This window comes from Cottoperca gobio, chromosome 14 (assembly GCF_900634415.1).
Source record: "Cottoperca gobio chromosome 14, fCotGob3.1, whole genome shotgun sequence".
Classification (NCBI taxonomy): domain Eukaryota; kingdom Metazoa; phylum Chordata; class Actinopteri; order Perciformes; family Bovichtidae; genus Cottoperca; species Cottoperca gobio.
This window is the reverse complement of record NC_041368.1, coordinates 9,537,896-9,556,577: the sequence shown is the minus strand read 5'-3', so window position 1 is coordinate 9,556,577 and position 18,682 is coordinate 9,537,896. Positions and strand designations below refer to the sequence as shown.

The 18,682-nt window shown below is 41.2% G+C and overlaps 1 long non-coding RNA gene across 1 annotated transcript in view; it reads left to right on the top strand.

Annotated features, from left to right (window-relative positions):
• The window catches only part of LOC115018483 (uncharacterized), a 69,607-nt gene that overhangs the window by 38,544 nt on the left and 12,381 nt on the right, over window positions 1–18,682 (top strand). The window contains exon 3 of the long non-coding RNA XR_003833391.1: window positions 540–619. This is a non-coding gene — a long non-coding RNA (uncharacterized LOC115018483). The remainder of the gene's footprint in view (window positions 1–539; window positions 620–18,682) is intronic.

The following is an 18,682-nucleotide window of genomic DNA, read 5'->3' as shown; positions in this document are numbered from 1 at the left end:
GTCCAAATCTTGGCAGCACTAAGAGGAGACAGAGCTGCAGCCAAGGATCCTGCTGGGATCCAAAAAAGCCAAGCAGAATGAAGCACCAAAAAAAAAAAAAAAAACACCACCCTTTCCTTTGCTTGGTCACAAATTCCAGCTCTGCGCTGCCACTCCTCCTCATCCACATCTTACCGCATTCAACCTTTTGCCATTTCTCTCTTGCCGTACCTTTTTTAAAGGCGATTTGAGGTTTTTGTACCCCGGAAAATGAGCACTGGTTAGGAGGGCGTAACAGGGACAGAACGAGGGGATGATATCTTCATACTTTTGCTTGTTATTTAGCTTTTTTTCTTCTTCTTTTTTACTGTTATTGAATCGCTGTTGTAGTGCTTGTAGTGTTTAGTTTTTTATGTGTTTTAAGGGTATGCTTGGATTACCACGTGTTTGTAAGTGTGTGCTTTTAGGAATGTGTGTGCACGGGTATCTGATCTGTCAACGTTAGACTTTCTGTTCTGTTCAATGTCAGGTTTTGATGGTTTGTATATCTGTTTTCATAGGTTTGTTTTTTTATGCTGAAGCTTTGGCCTACACTTCTCCTGAAGCCTGACTCCATCTGATTTCAGAGGATACCCTACTGGTATGTTTGCGATTTATCATACTTATAGTTTTTTCTCTCTGTTAGTTTGGTTCAGTGTTGTTTCTAATCCGCACCATATGATGCGTTGTTCACAGTAAATGTTTTTTTTATGCTCTTTATGGCCTTGTAAATCTAAGGGAAACGGTGTTATTACACATTAAATACATACATCATTTATCAAATAATTGCACAGACTGTATTTATAAACTATCAAAATTAAAACTTGCGTCATATATTGTTTTCTATATATTTGCGATTTAATATGGCATCACATTTAATTTAGTCTTATTTTAGAAGAATTTCCTCGAGAATTTATTATCTGTTGGCGATTGTAGTTTTATAATGGCCTTGGGAGATTTTATTCATATTGTGGTATTTGATGATAAAACTTGAAGCCTAAAATGGCATTTTATACAGCAGAAATGTATTTTCTGAATTCAATTCATTCATTATTTTTATTTACGCACATAAAACAGCATAGAGTTTATTATTCTGTCTGACATTTGAAAAACAAACGTTGACCTCAGAAGAATGTGATCAGTAGGATACACAAACACCATGACACCAGTCATGTGCTCTGGCCTTTTCAGTGTATCATGGTTTAATTCCAAAGCTCTCCTCTATAAGATACACAAACAGGAAATGTGTTTTATAGCTACATTGAAAAAGGTCTGATTAAATATAAAATAAAAAACGGGATTTCATGTATTTTATTTTATTTTACTCTCAGACAAGGTTTTTATTGCTTAAATATTATAAAAGTAAAAATAAACTGAACTCTTAAATCTATAACATAAACATTTGAACTCTGGGGTTATTTTTATAAATACTGTGTTGTGTCTCATTTGCTTAAACGCCCACTGAGTTGGGTGGTGTGTTGATTACGTGGAGTGTACAGGATACAATAGATACATTACCTGCTGTTTTGTGTTCCTTATTTGCTCTTGAAGAGGTAATGTCAGCTGCCACAAACCCGTAGATCCGAACTTGTGGTGACTGGCTGCACAAGCTCGTATCTATAGGTATGTGTCTCCCTGGCAAATACAGCACCTGCACCAGCACCTCTGTAATACGTCTGGCTCTGGCTCATTGTAATTATCTTCAGCAGATTGACAGACTTCATTACAGTCTTGGTTATACAGTAAGACTCTCTTGGCTGTGTTCCCACAATTGAACAACACTGACCCTGTCATGGCAGGATATTCTCTTAATTTACCCCACGTGTCCCATCTTTACACATTGACCCCACCCCAAGTAGGAGGGCTGGACTATGTGAGGAAATTCAGTGAACATCCCTGAATTAGGCCAATGGGTCAGTGCTGCAAATCATTGAACAGGACTGCTTCACAGCAATATTACAGACTGTTTGCATACAATTGATCTGTCAAATATTGATGGATTAGCAAGAAACAGACATTCCCATGTATTTGTATTGTCTTATTTTAGCGAAAGACTGTTTCTTCAAAATATCCGGATGTCCCATTATAAACCATATCATGATATATGTAGTTTGCTATCACAATATACTGTAAAAGGTTTTCATTTGATCCATTTTGCCCTCCAAAGCTGCCCCCCTGCAGTGTCCTCCAGTGTTCCGCAGGTTGAGGTAGTAGGTTGTATAGTTCAGAGTGACACCACGGGAGATAACTGTACAGCCTCCTAGCTTTCCCTGAGGAACCACCACACACTCTGGACTCTGATGGATTCCTTTACTAAACACAAACGTTTGTGCACTCATTTTTTCTCTTGGTTGTAAATGCAATGCAATGTCTTTATATCAGATTGCTTCACATTAAATATTTAATTTGAATTGTTTTTACATTTCTGTTGTTTCATAACGGATTTATTTATAGGGCGTAGGAAGAGATACAAAATACGGGTTGCACAAACTAGCATGAACATGGGAAAAATTGCCTCTATTATTTGTGGCAGGACGACAAAATACAAACAATCACAGAGCAGGGGACAACAAGGGGTACAAACGTGTGAGAGTTGGGGGGGGGGGGAAACATGCTGCTGCAGCGAGGTCTGCGGGCCGCACTAATGAAAGAGATGCCACTGAAGGGAAACACCATACAGCCGCAGGGGGAAGAACACCGTCTTGGCAGCCAATTACGTACAAAGTTCAGTTTCACTTAACCAAAACTATATCTTTCCTCCGTGCAGCTATGTGGTAAAGACACTGCTGTGATGAAAACAGCCAGTAACAACTTTCACTGCTTCAAACCGAGAAAACCACCGACCCCTGAAATCATTTGGGTCCCTGACAGCAATGGGAAATGATGATTTATTGCTTTACTTGTGGCATAGTTTTGTCACAAACCGTGGCTTTTCATCATATTTTAGCTTTAGTTTCTGTTGGAGAATACATTTTCTAAACTCCAAGTTTAAGATGTTTGAAGTTGGATTATGGGCATAAAAATAAAATCAATATTAAGCAATTGCTGCTTTAAATAAAAAAAATATATATTGTATTATTTATTATCAAGTAATATGTATATAATTATGAGCAATTTGCTGTATATTTTACCACATCTTAAATCCTGCTACACCTTTATTTGTACTGGCACACAAGAATGTTCCTTATGCAGTGTTTAACTCCTGTAATAAATAAAGGGCGGCAATGGATGCTGCACTGCTCGAGAGAGAGAGATAGTATTTCCGTAGTGCGGTGTGCTGCGGTTTGCAGATGTGCAGCGCATGTAGTGGTGTGATGATGAAAGACTGTTTCCACTTAAACTCTTCGCTCTCTGTCCCAAGGCCACCGGGTTTAGTGGAGGTGGAGTAAGGGGGCTCTGTGGGCCAGAATGAAACGGGGGCCCTTAGTACGGGGAAGCTTCTGCAGCACGAGAGAGCGAACAGTCAGTTACAGTAGATACAGCATGACTCACTCACTCTTTCTTCTCAGTGTATAATTACCCTGCTTACGCTGGGTTTCTTTCCCGATACGAGCAAGGTGTTTTTTCATTTACATCCATGTCTGTGTGAGAGGTTTTGTTGTGGCCAGAGTGTGTTACAGTATACAGTTGAAGGCACACAGGAGCTTTCCCTAGTGACCCCCAGCCAGCGCACACACCACACCCTCGTTGTAGAATCTAAGTGTAGGTTTTTGTCTTCATTAAAATGTCTATAAATAGTCCTGTTTAGCTGTTCTAATGTTAGTTCTGTGTGTGGCCGACTCGAAGCGTCAGCGTCGCTCGAGAGGAAGTGAAAGTAAAGAAAGGCATTTTGTAAAACTCCGATTATATGAACGGACGTTTCACTTCAATGAGGTGCATGTGATGTGTTGAGAGGACACAGCATGTGATGTCTGTGACCCAGAGAGATGCATTTGCTTTAAAAAAAAAAAAAAGCAGAAGCCAGAAAGAAAGCAAATAAAGATGAAGTGAGAGTTTGTGTTTAGGATTTTCTAATTGACCTTGAAAGGAAGGAGAATACACCTTCAAAGCAACCAGCAGAGGGGAAGAAGGGGATAGTGTGGGACCACACAGGCAATCTTTCTGCTGTCACTGATCTCAGCCCATTGTTGTCCGTCAGAGGAACCCTGTTCTGGTAATCCCCTCTTCTCCCCATTTGTCTCGCTTTCCTACCATCTTGTCTCTCGTCCTTTTTCACAAGCCTTTTTCTGCTGCCGTGCAGCAGCTAATACTGATAAAGTATAAGACTACCACACCACCAGGCTTCCAGTTACATTTCCTTTAATTACCGCTCCCTGAACTGGGTTTTCACTCTCTTACTCCCTCCTTTTCGATCTTGCGCCCTCCCTCCTTTTTTCTCCATGAAACACACGCTGTAATACCCAGTCACTCTCACAGACACAGAGGGAGAGAGAGACAGGAACAGAATACCGGACTTGCCGACTGGAGAAGGATTTTTTTTTCTTTCCTTTAATGAAAAGGAGCTTGAAAAGAGACATTGTAAGATAAAAATGTGATTGCCTTTCTTTCTCTCTTCTGCTACTATATGCCTGTGTGTTTTTTACCTCTCTCTCTCTCCCTCTCTACCTTTCCTTATCTCTCTTTCTCTGAATTTAGCAGGCCTTCAGAGTCTAAGTGATTTCAGCTGTGGGAGGAAATGAATGGATGGTATTTATTTCTCTTTCCCCGCTCTGCTTCTGCTGTATGTAACAAACAGGGGCAAGCAGAGGCTCTACAGTTTCTCTGCCCTGGGGACTTGAGCCTGCAATCCATGAAGCATGCAAGGCAGAGGAGGGAAAGAAAATACGGAGGCACAGACACAGACAGAGAGGTGTGATATAGCGAGACTAAAGCGGCGAGCAAGAGCAGAAAGAAAAATGCGAGACAGATGGAGCCAGGAGACAGACAGACAGGGGAAGAAAAAGATGGGTAGTAGTGTCACATGGAGAAAGAGGGGTGAGTAGCAGCGGGTACAGGCACTACAGCAACAGGCGTTACACATTTTTTCCTATTATTCACTACACTGCTCTATGTCTGGGCCTCTTTTCATAGCTTTTTAAACATAACAGTAAAATTCAGGTGATAACTTCCGTTAGTTTTTTTCTGATGTAAAGCTGCGACATATATGGAAAAGTTTAGACAACGCTGAGATTGTGGGCACATGTCTACTTTATTGGATTGTAAGTGCCGTGTGTGTGTGTGTGTGTGTGTGTGTGTGTGTGTGTGTGTGTGTGTGTGTGTGTGTGTGTGTGTGGGACTGCGGTGATTTGCATTTGCATTGGCTTTCGTTTTTATTCTTTCCTTCCTTCCTGTCTTTCTTTCTCATTCTGTTTCTCATTTGTCATTTTTTCCCTGCTCTCCTGCACCAGTAAGCATGTAGCGGTGCAGGCCCATTGATCTGCTCTTTTTTCCCTTGTGCATGACATTTTCCTACTGGCGGCCACTACAATGCATCTCTTTTTGCATTCTTATTTTGTAAAGACATTTAAAGAATAGATTTAGTTTTTAGGTTTTCTGTTGCTGCTTTATATTTTTATACAGTGGCTTCTTTCCTCCATAGTTTCTACATTTACTGTTGTGTTAGTCATGCGTATTACTTTTCTTTTTAAACCCATCTTTGCTATATTTCTTGTTCACCTGCTTTAACCCTTTAACCTGACGCCTGCTCTCCCTTTCATCTCTCTCTCTCTCTCTCGCTCTCGCTCTCTCTCTCGCTCTCTCTCTCTCTCTCTCTCTCTCTCTCTCTCTCGCTCTTTCTCTCGCTCTTTCTCTCGCTCTTTCTCTCGCTCTTTCTCTCTGGCTGCACATGGTAGTCTTGCATGTCTGAGCAGCAGACGGCTAGACAGCAGCAATCTGCTACAGCAGCCTCATGTGCTATTCCGAATGATCTATTCAACAAAGCCTGAGCTAGCAGCACTAAAAATCTCTTCCTCTACTCTCCCTCCAGCTTTCTTTTTTTCTCACAGATCTCTCTCTTTCCATTTTGTCTGGCCACATCCTCCCCTCCTCGGTAGGCTGACCGGTGCAGACATACAGAGAGGACTGCGGCAGCCTCTGCTGCCACCGCGGTCAGCTGGGTGAGTTATCGTCTCTCCTTCCTCGCATCTCGTCTCATCGCCCTCCCAATCTCCTCCTCTTCATCTCGCGGGTCAGTCAGATCTCATTCTGTCTACATGAACGAATGAGCTTTCCCTCCTTACAGTCAGAGCCGCATGATTGACAGGTGCGGTCTCAGAGGACTGACAAGCCTGCCGTCTCTGGAGATGACATATCTCATAGGGAGAATGTAAGTTGTAAGGAGCTTTGGCTTTTTTTTTTCTCTTAGCGATGGAGGGGGATTTTTTATCTGGCAGTCCATTTTCTGCCTCTGCTGCCGTCCTTGTCGTCTGACTGGCACTGCTGCGTGTGTGCACGGTGCAGCATTTTGGCATGTTAAGTAATTAATCAAAGATGTTGTACTATCGATTATCATACCGTGATTCGGCCGAGCCAGGCTGTGGCATCGACAGGGAGGCCAAAATATGCTGAGGCAGAGCCATTCTTATGAACATCATGTGATAATAAAACGCTGTCTGTCTGGCTGTGTATGGCCATTCAGTGGTGACTACAGTACGTGTGTGTTCACTTGCAATAAGATGATATGTGGTCATTTTTATATCAGAACGCTGTGTATCGGGATTTGAATTATGCAAAGAATACCGTGATATTTATTGTCTTATATATTATAAAAGTGTTATGGATAATCTAATGCATATGCCCTGGGTGCGTGCCGACCCCGATTTACCGAGACCAGACTGGACTTAGTGGCAAAACTGAGACTAAGGATACAGCACAGCACAAAGCCAACGAGAGAGGAAGCTGCCATTGTCTGCTCTCAGCCACAGCGCTCGTGCAGCAGATGATCTACTGTAAAAAAAAACAATCTGTACCTCTCTCATTCCCTGAGACCCTAACTTGTGACGTTTTGCTGTGATGTGCACGGGTTGGGTTCTTGGGAGCTGCGAGGGGCACTCACACATCTCTGTAAATTAAAAAGAAACAGCGAGGAAGGGACGGCTTCGCTTTTTTCAGGCTAGACACGGCGACAGGGAATGTTCATATGATCCACCCACGCAGCAAAAAAATATACATAGAGGGGAACAGAAAGGAAGAACATTGGCTTTCTTTCAGGATATGGAGGGGTTTAGACCCAGAGGCAGGAAGGAGGATAGAGGAATGTGGGTACGAAGGACATGTGACTGGGATGGAGGGAAGACAAGGTGGGGTGTCATGGCCAAACGCTGTCACATTTACAGTAACCTCGTTATTTTGGGGCCGGTGCAATGAATGAGGAATTTGTGACTACGGTTACACCCACAGTGACTAACAGCACAAGGATCTCACTCAGTCTGTACAGTTGTAGACACACTTATCATAAACAACATATCAGCAAACATGTATTCATTTATATGCAGCAGGGAAAAAAGCACTTATAATATCACTTGGGCTGCGAAGTGCAGATTACCCTTTGTATATCATGCAGCGCTTTGATATATTACATAACAGACAAAAGACAAATTCATCATGACTCTTCCTATTTCCTATGGGCTTTTAATGCCTTATCTTGAGAGCAACACAAAGTACTGGTGAGAGCGTGACACTGAAAGCTCGGTACACTTGTGATTGACCTCATGAAAATGATCATCTTTCTTTTTCTATACCTTTCTAGTCTTTGTTACATGTGAATAGAAGACTAAATATGGAAACTCAATGCATGGTTGAGGCTGAATTGTACAGCAGGGTGTCATCCCCATGGGTGCCAAGTCGTTAAACTATGGTTCTAAGCAGGATGACAGCGCGATGCAAAGTGACAGTAAAAAGCTGTTATAGTGTGTACTGTGTTTTGATGGATGCTATTAAAGTGTAGAATGAGTGAGTCACAGGTCCATGTTTTTGATGCAGTACTGTACGCGGGGCCACTTCAGGTCGCCTCAGTGCTAACACTTCTCCTAAAACTACTGCTCAGTGTGTTGAAATGCGTCTGGAGGCAAATAACTGTTTCTATAATTGTTCGGTGATCCGTGATCACAGTAACAGCTTCACGTCCAGCTCTCCCCTCCCTTCATCCACACATACAGCATGTAACCCTTTACATGTCCCCTTCCTCTTCCTCTTCTTCTTCAGCCACTCTGAAGTCTCTCTCAGTCTCTCAGGGAGCTTCAGCAGCGATACAGTTTGACGTTTTGTCCTCATTCTTTCATTAGTTTGGATGTGATGTGATGCAGTGATCATGTGGTTGAAAGGACAGGTAGCTTTCAGCTCTGATTCTATTTTCAGCTTTGTTTTAAGGCATTTTTAGCCGTGTCAGATGAACGCTTGAAGAAACAGCTGCCATTTTTGGTACAATCCCTCCATGCTTAAGGAATTTAGAGATTTATTAAATAGGCATTTTTACTATGTGGTCAAACAATCCTGTAATGAGCTTTGACTTCTGTAAATCTGCAACTCAATCACATTGTCACGCACTTCATATCTTATTGGGAGTTTTGCTCCCCAGCCTGGTTTCAGTTAACCATGACCATGTACAGTAGAACCTGACTGATTCTGGTAGGATGTCGGATCTGTGCGGGCAATGATATTTCATTGTCATGGTTGCAAACGCTTCACTGCTGAGGTCTCCAGACTCATGTGATCTTATGCATATTGAGATGTTGCAGCTGTATTGGTTTGGTATGTATGTCTGTGTTATTGTTGCCATCTTTCAGTCTCTCTGAGATCACACAAGTACATTTCCTCAACACTCCCATGTGTCTACATACACATATTGTTTTTACATTCAATTATTTGGAGGTAAACTGTGAATAGAGTAATGTTACGTCGTCTCAGCAGCAGGTCTGCATCAGTAGGTCATGGTGTCAGTGTTTGCCTTGTTCAGCAAAAACATGCAGAGAAAGAGAAAAACCTGACAGACAGTAAGGAGGGGAAACAAACAAGAACCGTGAATATTTGTAGATATGACTTCTGTTTGGGTTTGAAATGTCATCCTCTGCTCTGTGAGGAAGATGAGAGCAGCTAACTTCAATGTGTGCACTTCAAGCATTCACACTGTAGTGTGTGTGTGTGTGTGTGTGTGTGTGTGTGTGTGTGTGTGTGTTCCCCATTATTAAGACCTCCCACCACAGCCTTGCCCCCCGGCCCCTGCTTGATTTTTTTCCAACTTGTAAAATGGCCGACCATTCAGAGGACTGTGGATCCTTCATTGTCTCTCACTGACAACTTGCTTTGTGTGAATGTTTTTTTACAGTATTACACTGTACAGGCAGGTGTAGTGCTCACAGCTGGACCTGCAGTGGTGGAATTTGATTGATTGACAAGCAAGAACAAATAAGAATTAATACGAGAGGATTTTGACTGACAGTAAGCTGGCAGATGTTGTACTTTAACAGTTCACTATATTTCATTTAGATATATTTACCATAGCTGAGCAGTGTTTGTTGTTCTTTATTGCTGTCAATCATTGAACTCACCAAGTATAATGAGGCAATGTGAGTTTAACCTGGAGTTTAACCATGTATTCATTAATGCCATTGAATTAAAAACAGCTCTAAATGAACAACAAAGCAGCCGTCAGTGAGTTCCTACCGCACACACGGGGAGCAAACCTCAACATTTAAACATGCAGCTTTTTTTTTCATGTCTAAATGCACGAATAAACACATCTGTTACGTGAGTTTACAGCATATGTCAGTGAGTATGGTTTTGTCCTCATGCATCTGTCGTTTCCCAGCTCTTCCCCTGCGCTGTGCACCCACTCGTGCTCTCACAGAGTCCTGAGATGCCCTCTGATCGCTGGATGAGAGGCTGGACTCATGTTTAAATCCAGCTCAGTGTTTTTTCTGTCTGCTGCTTGTTACAGTAGCTGCTGTTGCTCCAGCAGCAGCAGCAGGTATGTCTACCTCCTGTGCCCCCCCCCCCCCTCCTCCCCTCCCCTCCCCTCCCTCCTTCCTGTTCCCTTATCACTGCAGTACGGCAGCTCTGTCTGGGAGGCAGCCATTCCATTGTTCTCGTGCCCCCTTCACCTAAAGGTGCTCTTTTGGGTGTTGGCGCTGCTCTGCCCGCCCCAGCCCATGAACTGGACTGGTTCCAAATCACTGTGATACTTGGCACCTAGGTGCCCTGAGCACGTTATGCTTGCAGCTTTCCTGTCTCCCTTTTCTCCCTGGACAGAGCTTGCTACACTCTCTGCTGCAGACCGGCGCCATCTTGTTACTGCTTGTGCTGCACGCAAGCCGAATCGTCAAACCCAGCCTCAAGTGTTTGCCAGCGTCTCCCTTCTGCCACTTTTTTTTTTTTATCCATGCCAATCCTGCCTTTTCATATCTTTATCACAATACTTCCCAGCTAACGGACGCATTTTATCGCTGCACAGAGGCAGACACACCGGGAAATATTGTGCTGCTTGTCGCAGAATGGAGGCTGCAGGCGTATCATTACAATGTCACAGCACAATTTTACTTATTAGTACACAAGAGTCATTGGTAAGATATATTTAAATGCAGATTGTGTGTAAAATCATTACCAAAACCTTACTTTACCTGTTTATGTTAACTAGAATAACTTACCATAAGCAACACAATTACACAGACAGTAACACTGACCAGCCACAACTTGTAATACATGTGAGAGTCTGCTTATTTGACTAATTTACTAAAAACATGCTTCTTTTTTGCAAGATATCATCACAATCTATCCCTGATTCTGCAGGCATGTCAGTTTACAGAGCCCGGTGTATGCTGAGAAGATGAGCACATGTTTGTGTGTGTGTCTTAGCGAGGGAGGGAGAGAAGAATTGAGCCGTGGTAAGAAGGTCCTCATTCTAATTCTGTTTGGCACAAACTGTGCTGTTTGACCATATGTGCACAGAGCAAATCACAAAGATGACTGCCGCACACATGCTCACATTCCCTCCAAACACTATTTACACAGAACATGTCTGAACATAATTAGATTTTTATAGATAAATCGTTTTCCAAACAGCGCCATAAATTATTCACAAATGTCTGCATTCTAGCTGTACTTGTCACTATGAAGTATTGTCGTAGCACTACAAAGGCGCTACAGGGTGCATACTTTTCCCAACAGAATCAGATACGAGTGGGAAAGGGAACACATTTCAGCGTACAGTATAGAAATGGTATTGCTTTATGGTGAAAAACAAATGGTTGTGAGTAGGTGGAGGCCAGAGTGATACAGCAGTGAGTTCAGAAGGTCTTTGATCCTCTCAGACACGCTGCCAAGAAGAGACTATACTAATGTATAAAGAGTATGAAGAACACAAACTGTCCCTCGAGGAAACATCCATCCATCTGATATTGCCAAATTCTTTTTTGCTTGTGTCTCTTGATGTACATGTTCTGTAGCGTTGCAGTTATAATGTATATGCAAGGCCAAAGGCTGCCTTGCTTCTGGGTTCAAATGTTGTCAGCTTTTATCTAACGTTCTCCTTTTCAGGTCAGTGGAGGCAACCCTCAGTCCCACCAGCTGTGTGTCAATCATATTTAGTATGATTGCGATGTGGTTCAGGAGAAAGAAGGAAAGAATGGCCAGAATTCAAGTATTCCTGATATAAGTATTAACAATATTCCTAGAGTGTACGTGTAAATGCTTTGTCTGACAGTGAAAGCTTTGTGGAGAAGCAGTCACTCCTTAAATCACTCAAGCAACCAACAGATGAAATGTCCACAGACTAATCATTGATATGCTGATTATTAACAGATGATATGCAGGTATATTCTACTGAAATAATGTAACGTTTCTCTTTTGAGGACAGACTTGAAGCAGTAAACATAACAATAAAGCAAATAATGGTAAGACTGGTACTGAAATCAATTTTAGATGCACTTTTTTACAGATATCCACGGTTCCCAGAGGTTGATCCCTAATGACTTTGGTGTTACGCTAACCTTTCACCTAACGCCACCAGCAGGTGAAAATGTTGACTTTTCTTCTGAAATATCTCCTCATCTATTAGATGGACTGGCACAACATCGTGGTTCCCAGATGATGTATCCTTATGAACCTGTAGCACCACCATGAGGTTGACAATGTGGTTCAATTCAATGGATTGCCTTGGAATTTGGTGCAGAAATGTATATCCTCGTTTATGACTAGTGCCCAATCCAAATGTCCACACTCACACACAGGGTTTAGGGCTGTCCCACTGTCAAATCATCAAGTGCTTGAAGGCTCTCTCGCAGACATTTTGAGCCCTTCACGCACACGTTCTGTAAGTCCACATGAGGATGTTAAACACGGAGTTACCAGGGGAAGGAACACAATCATAGGCTGTAGGCCTATTACAATTAATACAGTTCAATTACTATTTGACAATTACCTCTCAAGAGCCTGAAAGATGTTCAAATCAAGCAGTAAAAAACTCTAAATAATAACCCCCAATTGTACATAACATGTTTTGGCGTCGTCAAGGTAACGTTATATTTCACAATAAAGTGTTGTCCCTTGTTCCTGTTTTTATCATTTGAAGCCCTTGCCGCCTCTCACACTCAAGCATTTACCAGGTGACGTCAGTTACGTCCCAGAGGGTTCAGGGCTTAAGGTCCCGGGACCTTAGCTGTGCTCTGTGTTTAGTGCTAATCAGGCAATATTAGCATGCTAATGTTTAACTAAGATAATGAACATGGTAAACCCTATTTTTGCAAAATCATCACCATGTAAGTATCATTATTGTTAGCATGCTGATGTTAGCATTTAGTTCAAAGCAATGCTGTGCCCACTGTAAGTGCAGCCTCACAGAGCTGCTAGCATGGCCGGTGTATTGTCAAGTCTATGTAGATAGATGCTTTATTCATCCCGAGGGACATTTAGGTGAAACAGTAATGTAGTTTCTTCAGGCGACGCTCCCATTTATTTATCCTGTGTTGACTTTATCTGATGTAAGTGCGACTCGCATGTAAAGTTTTTAAAATGTTGTTAAAAGACAATAAAAAAAGTGTAAACAGGCAATAAATATTTAAAATAAATTGAAAAAATTGTATTTAGTAAAGAAGATATTTTTAAAAATGCTTTTAAAAGACAATAAAAACAAGCTAATGAAAATAGTTGCAAAGGAAAATGGTTACAGATTTAAAATAAGTTATGTATCTAATTGATGCTGTAAACAATCATGTTTTAGCCCTGAATTAAATGAGCTGACAGTTTTCAGCAGGTCTCAGGTGTCCTGGACGCTTGTTCCACAGGTGGGGAGCACAGAACTTACAAGCTGCTTCACCTTGCTTGGTTTTGATTGTGGGAACACTGAGTAAACCTGTCCCAGATGACCTGTGAGAATAAATCACTCACGCAAGCTATCGATTATTAGACTGTTGACGAGCTGCATTGCAGTTATATTGTAGTCACGAATAAGAGAAGATGAGTGTAGTGAATTATCTTCCCGGCAGCAGAGTAGACGTAGATTGCATGACATGGAGCAGTTTGCATGTGGAATGTAGAAAGATTTCAGGCGCTCTGTGATGAAGGCCAGATGTTTTGCGTAGGAAGTCAACTGTCTACAGTGGCTACTGGGTATGACAGTGATGCAGCAGCTATCTGCTGTATAATCTAAGTTAAGAAAGCCCTCTCACATATTATGACTTGTATGTAACCAATACATGTACTCGGTTTAAAAAACAGTCTTCAAAGAACACCACATAAACAGAGGTGCATAAATAAAAATAGAAACGTTATGTACGTACATATGAGAGAGTGATTAAGAGGAGTCACTCCCTGGTTACAGTTTGCATAGCAACTAATCCTGTTTCTTGCTAAACCTTAACGGAGTCAGAGTGGTTGACAAGGGAGTTGATCGCTGTGATTGGTCAAAACTGAAATTAAAGTAAGCTATCATATTACCGCCGTCATGAGTCAGATTTAGATTTTTACCTCATTCATGTTATTAATTATGACATGTGCATGAAATGATTCAACAGCTGTTTAAAACTCACCAACGCTGAAAAGCAAGAGGAAAAAGATCAATACTTTTCTCTCAAATGTTTTGATGGATTAAGTTTTCACCCGAGGGCAAGGACAGGAAAATCAATCAACTGCTGTATTCTTAAAAAGATGTTTCAGGATATGGGGGTCACAGCATTGAGGAGTAATACAAATGTATACACAGCAGCCAGCGGTACATTCGTGCTTCTCCTCCTACTGCAGCCCTTTCCCTCGTTCCTTGTCGCTGCTTTTTCTCCTCGTCTTACACACTGTTACACACACCCCCTCTCTCTGTGTCCCACACACACACACACACACACACACACACACACACACACACACACACACACACACACACACACACACTGTCTTTTGTTTGGATTCAGTCGGCATTGAAGGCAGATCCTGTGGCCCTTCTGAGGAGAATGTTAATATGCCCGCGCTGGTCTCTCTGGGGACGCAGAGAATGGACTCTGGCTGCTAATGCACTGTCACACTAACCCCGCTCACTCTGCTCACACAACAGCAGCACTGCTGCCAGGCCTGACATGTATAAATGTATTTAACTACCCTCAAAACTTACTGAATCATTAAGAGCTGCTCTAAATCTTATTTTCACATGCAGAAAAGCATTATGCCAAGTGGGCTGTTTGTTGTGTGTACACAAACTCATGTCACTTTGTTTCATTAGCACTATTTAACATGTTCTGTCAGTATTTAACTACAGACAGAGGTTGAAGAAGCAGCATTTCTGCAAACTTTCCTCGATCTCCATCCAACCTAGACTAAAATCAATATGTATGTCATATATCTTTGTAGAGACGTTACCGTACAGGCATCCCGGTCTCCTAAAAAGGACATTCCCATACAACTGAACTGCATTGTCAATTAGTTGTATTGCATTTTTATTTTATTTTATTTCAATTTACAACGTGAAGAAATACATTTTCCTCGAAAAGTAAATGAGAATGCAGTTTAGTTGTATGGTAGCATAGTTTTGGCAGTTTGTTCACAATAAATGAATGAATTATATTAACAATTGCAAACATACCATATTGAGTTACATTTAGGGTTTAGCCAAGTAAGCTTTAAAGCTCAGTGTCAGATTGAAGCAACTTAAACAATATGGTAAAAGAAAGGAAATATTTTGCTGTGGAAGCTACATTTGTAAACTAAACTGGTCAGTGGGCGGCTGTGGCTCAGGAGGTACAGTGGTCGAAGTGTCCTTGGGCAAGATACTGAACGCCACATTGCTCCCGATGGCCAACGGTGTGTGAGTGTGTGTGAATGGTATCACTACTGAAGAGCTGATGTGCACCTTGTATGGTAGCCTCTCTGTATGAATGTGTGTGAATGGGTGAATTTCATGTGTTGTAAAACGCTTTGAGTGATGGTAAAGATTGGAAAAGCGCTATATAAAAGCAGTCCATTTATTTTTCTTCTTTTTATTACCAGTGTATCATTTATTCATTGAATGCATTGAATTCAAGGACAACGACAAATAGACAACGAAAAAAACCCAACTTCTAAAGATTTGACTTTTCTGCTATTCTGTTTCCATTCTTTCTGTGGGTTAAGATGAGGAATCATTTCACGCAGGTGTGCTCTGTTCCTCGTTTCTCATCAACAGATTCCCCAGAAGTTGAAATATTTATTGGAAAAACATTCAGGGTTTGGTCACTCAACTAGCAATAAGCTATAATCAGTCATGCAATAATCGCCTTATGATCTCAGAGGTATTAAACACAACTGCTTTGATGGTTTGTGGATATTTTTCATGAATATTTCAGTTTTTAGACATTGTACTAATTCAACAAAATGGTAACAGCAAAAGCTTTTCACCTCTATGAACCGTAAAACAAGGATTTCATGCTTTAGGAAATATTAATGCCCAAATGAAGCCTGCATTCTGAATTAAATATGCACATTTATTATATTACACTGTACATCTGTCGCTGTAGGGAACGTGAGCACAGTTATTTACATAAACACAAGTTCATTTCCATATAATTCTCTTGAGTACAAAAGAAATGTCAAACATTTGACCCAACAGTCTCCAATGAAGGTGCACTTACTCACTTGTTCTGGAGCTTTTGACTGCATTGCACAGCCTTCATCAGCAGACAATGGGTCAAGATACACCACTGTCTTATTTCCAGTGGTGGGGGAAGTATTAAGCTCTTCTACTTAAGTACTAATACCACAATTTTAAATCAGTCTAAATGTACTTAACATATAAAAGCAAAGTGCTCACCATGCTGCCAAATGGGCTCTTTATTGGTTATACTGTTATATATTATAATATTATTATTGATGCATTTTAATACTGCAGCTGGCTGCAACATAGCTAATTGTATTCATGTTTATGCTGTTTCGTGGTTTAATTTACTGAATAACAATGAATTGTATTTTCATATACTTAAAATCTTTTAAAATCTTAATCTGCAAAGTAATAAGTAACTAATGTCATCAAATAAATGTAGTGAAGGGGACAGTAGTATACAATTAAAACACCCAAGTAAAGTGCAAGTACCTCAAAATTGTACTTAAGTACAGTACTTGAGCAAATGTACTTAGTTACTTTCCACCACTGTCTTATTTCCCAATTAATGTCGAGCACACATGGACTGAGAGCTCTAACCATATAAACTTCTGCTCTAGCGGTTCACACCTGTAGGTTTAACATGCCGCCTCTTCTGCTCGCATTAATAAACTGTTGTACTTTAAGTGTCAATGAACTTTCCTGCACTCCATTTTTCTTTCACTCATTCATTCCTTTTCCTTCTGTTTCCCAGCTGTGAGCAGGGAAAATGCAGCGCACTGTCCTCCCCTCTCACCACCCCGTCTCGCTGCCCGTCAACTGAAGTCCTTTCATGATGAATGGCAAGGTACGATAATAGCCTTCAGGTTGCCATAGAAATGAGACAGGGGCCCTGTGTGCGATTCTTTTTCTTTTTTTTTCTCTCCAAGCAGAAATGACAGAAGACTCTGAGGCAAACTCTTTTTTTTCCCCACCCTCACAGGCGGCTCCGCTCTTTGCTTCCATCTTTTCCTCCTCTCACATCTTTTCTTAATCAGCATTTCTTCTCTCTTTCATGTGTCTACCTCTTCTGATGTGATGTATTAATATCAGAAGTTGAAAGTGATTAGGCTGCCATGAATTTAACGGAAAACAGAAGTATTCGAGAAGAGTTTTCCACTATGCAACAGTATTCAAATATCACCGGCACCAAGAGCAGACGCTTTACATACCGTCGATCCGCGCACACTTACAGATCACAAGCTCCCGGGCAACTTTTCAAAACTGGTCTGATGCTGAAGAAATGATCCAAGAGGGGGGGGGGAGCAGATGGAGCTTTTTTTTCTTTCTTTCTTTTTTTTGCCGCACGAGGCATCCACCCAACTTTGGTCTCCTCCCTGCATTGAGCATCTCAGTGCAGCTGCTAGCGTGGCCGTTGAAACTGAGCTCTTGTGATCTCAGTTCCCCGCCAACAGCTGCTCTCGAGCTAAACAAAGTATTGATCCAGTCTGTCATTTTCACACTCATGTGTCAGGAGGTTGGTGTTGATCTCTGATGTGTTTGTGTCATGTTTGTGGTGTCGAGGAGTGGCTTAGTGATAAAGGGATGAGCTGTAAGCGCTCGAGCATGTGCATGTATGTACTCATATCATCTAGTTGCCCTACTGGATGACATGCTGCGTGGGTTGTAAGGAATGAGTGTTATGTACATGTATTCATATTTATACTTGCAGGTGTTTATCATATGTGCTGTTTAACCTATGTGTTTTCAGTCCCAAGTTGGAAATCAGGGAAGAGAATTAGCACCATTTACCAGCCAAATACTGGTAAAATAAGCAAATGGCTTGTAGATTTGCAACAATCACCAACATAACAAACCAATGGTAATATATTGAGTCGCTGGTAAGAATTTGAACATTCACTAAGCATTTGGCCGATGGACAAAAAAGTAGATTTTGCACCCTCTTGGTAATGAATATGAAATTCTGTCAAAATGATGCATATATGCTGATTTATGGTGATTTATTCTCACAGACACTAAGGACATTGATTGAAAGCACATGAGTTATTTTCAAACTATTATTAACAGTATTAACTGGCTGATATTTATACCAAAATAGGCTATATATCATGATTTATTGGGAGAAACTAAGTAATTCTATGTAAATTAGACATGCAGCACCCCCGTATGAAATTAATGGAATGTTCCCACCACTGCGACGCCACAGTGGACTATTCAAGGTCACCCCTAGTCAATACTAAACACAACTGTTAGTTGCAGGCCGAGGATGCACCTGGGGCAGTAACCATTCGCAGGGTAATAAAGAGTAACTGTTTTGTGCTGACTCTATAGAGACCATCAGTCCACTGACATCCATATATATATATATATATATATATATATATATAAATTGAACGATGTTAATATTTAAGACTTCAGTTGACTGAAATAAATTGTTGCAACTGTCAATTGTTGCAGCCATGAAAACATACATTTTCATTATGAATATTTAATGGTACAGTTCTGTATACCATTAAATATTCATAACGATGAATGAACAACCATCACAGTAAAAAAACAACAACATTATTTATTGAAAGTAATCATCAGTACTGCGTGGGTGCGGTTTGATCAGATTTGATTGGCAGTAAACTCATC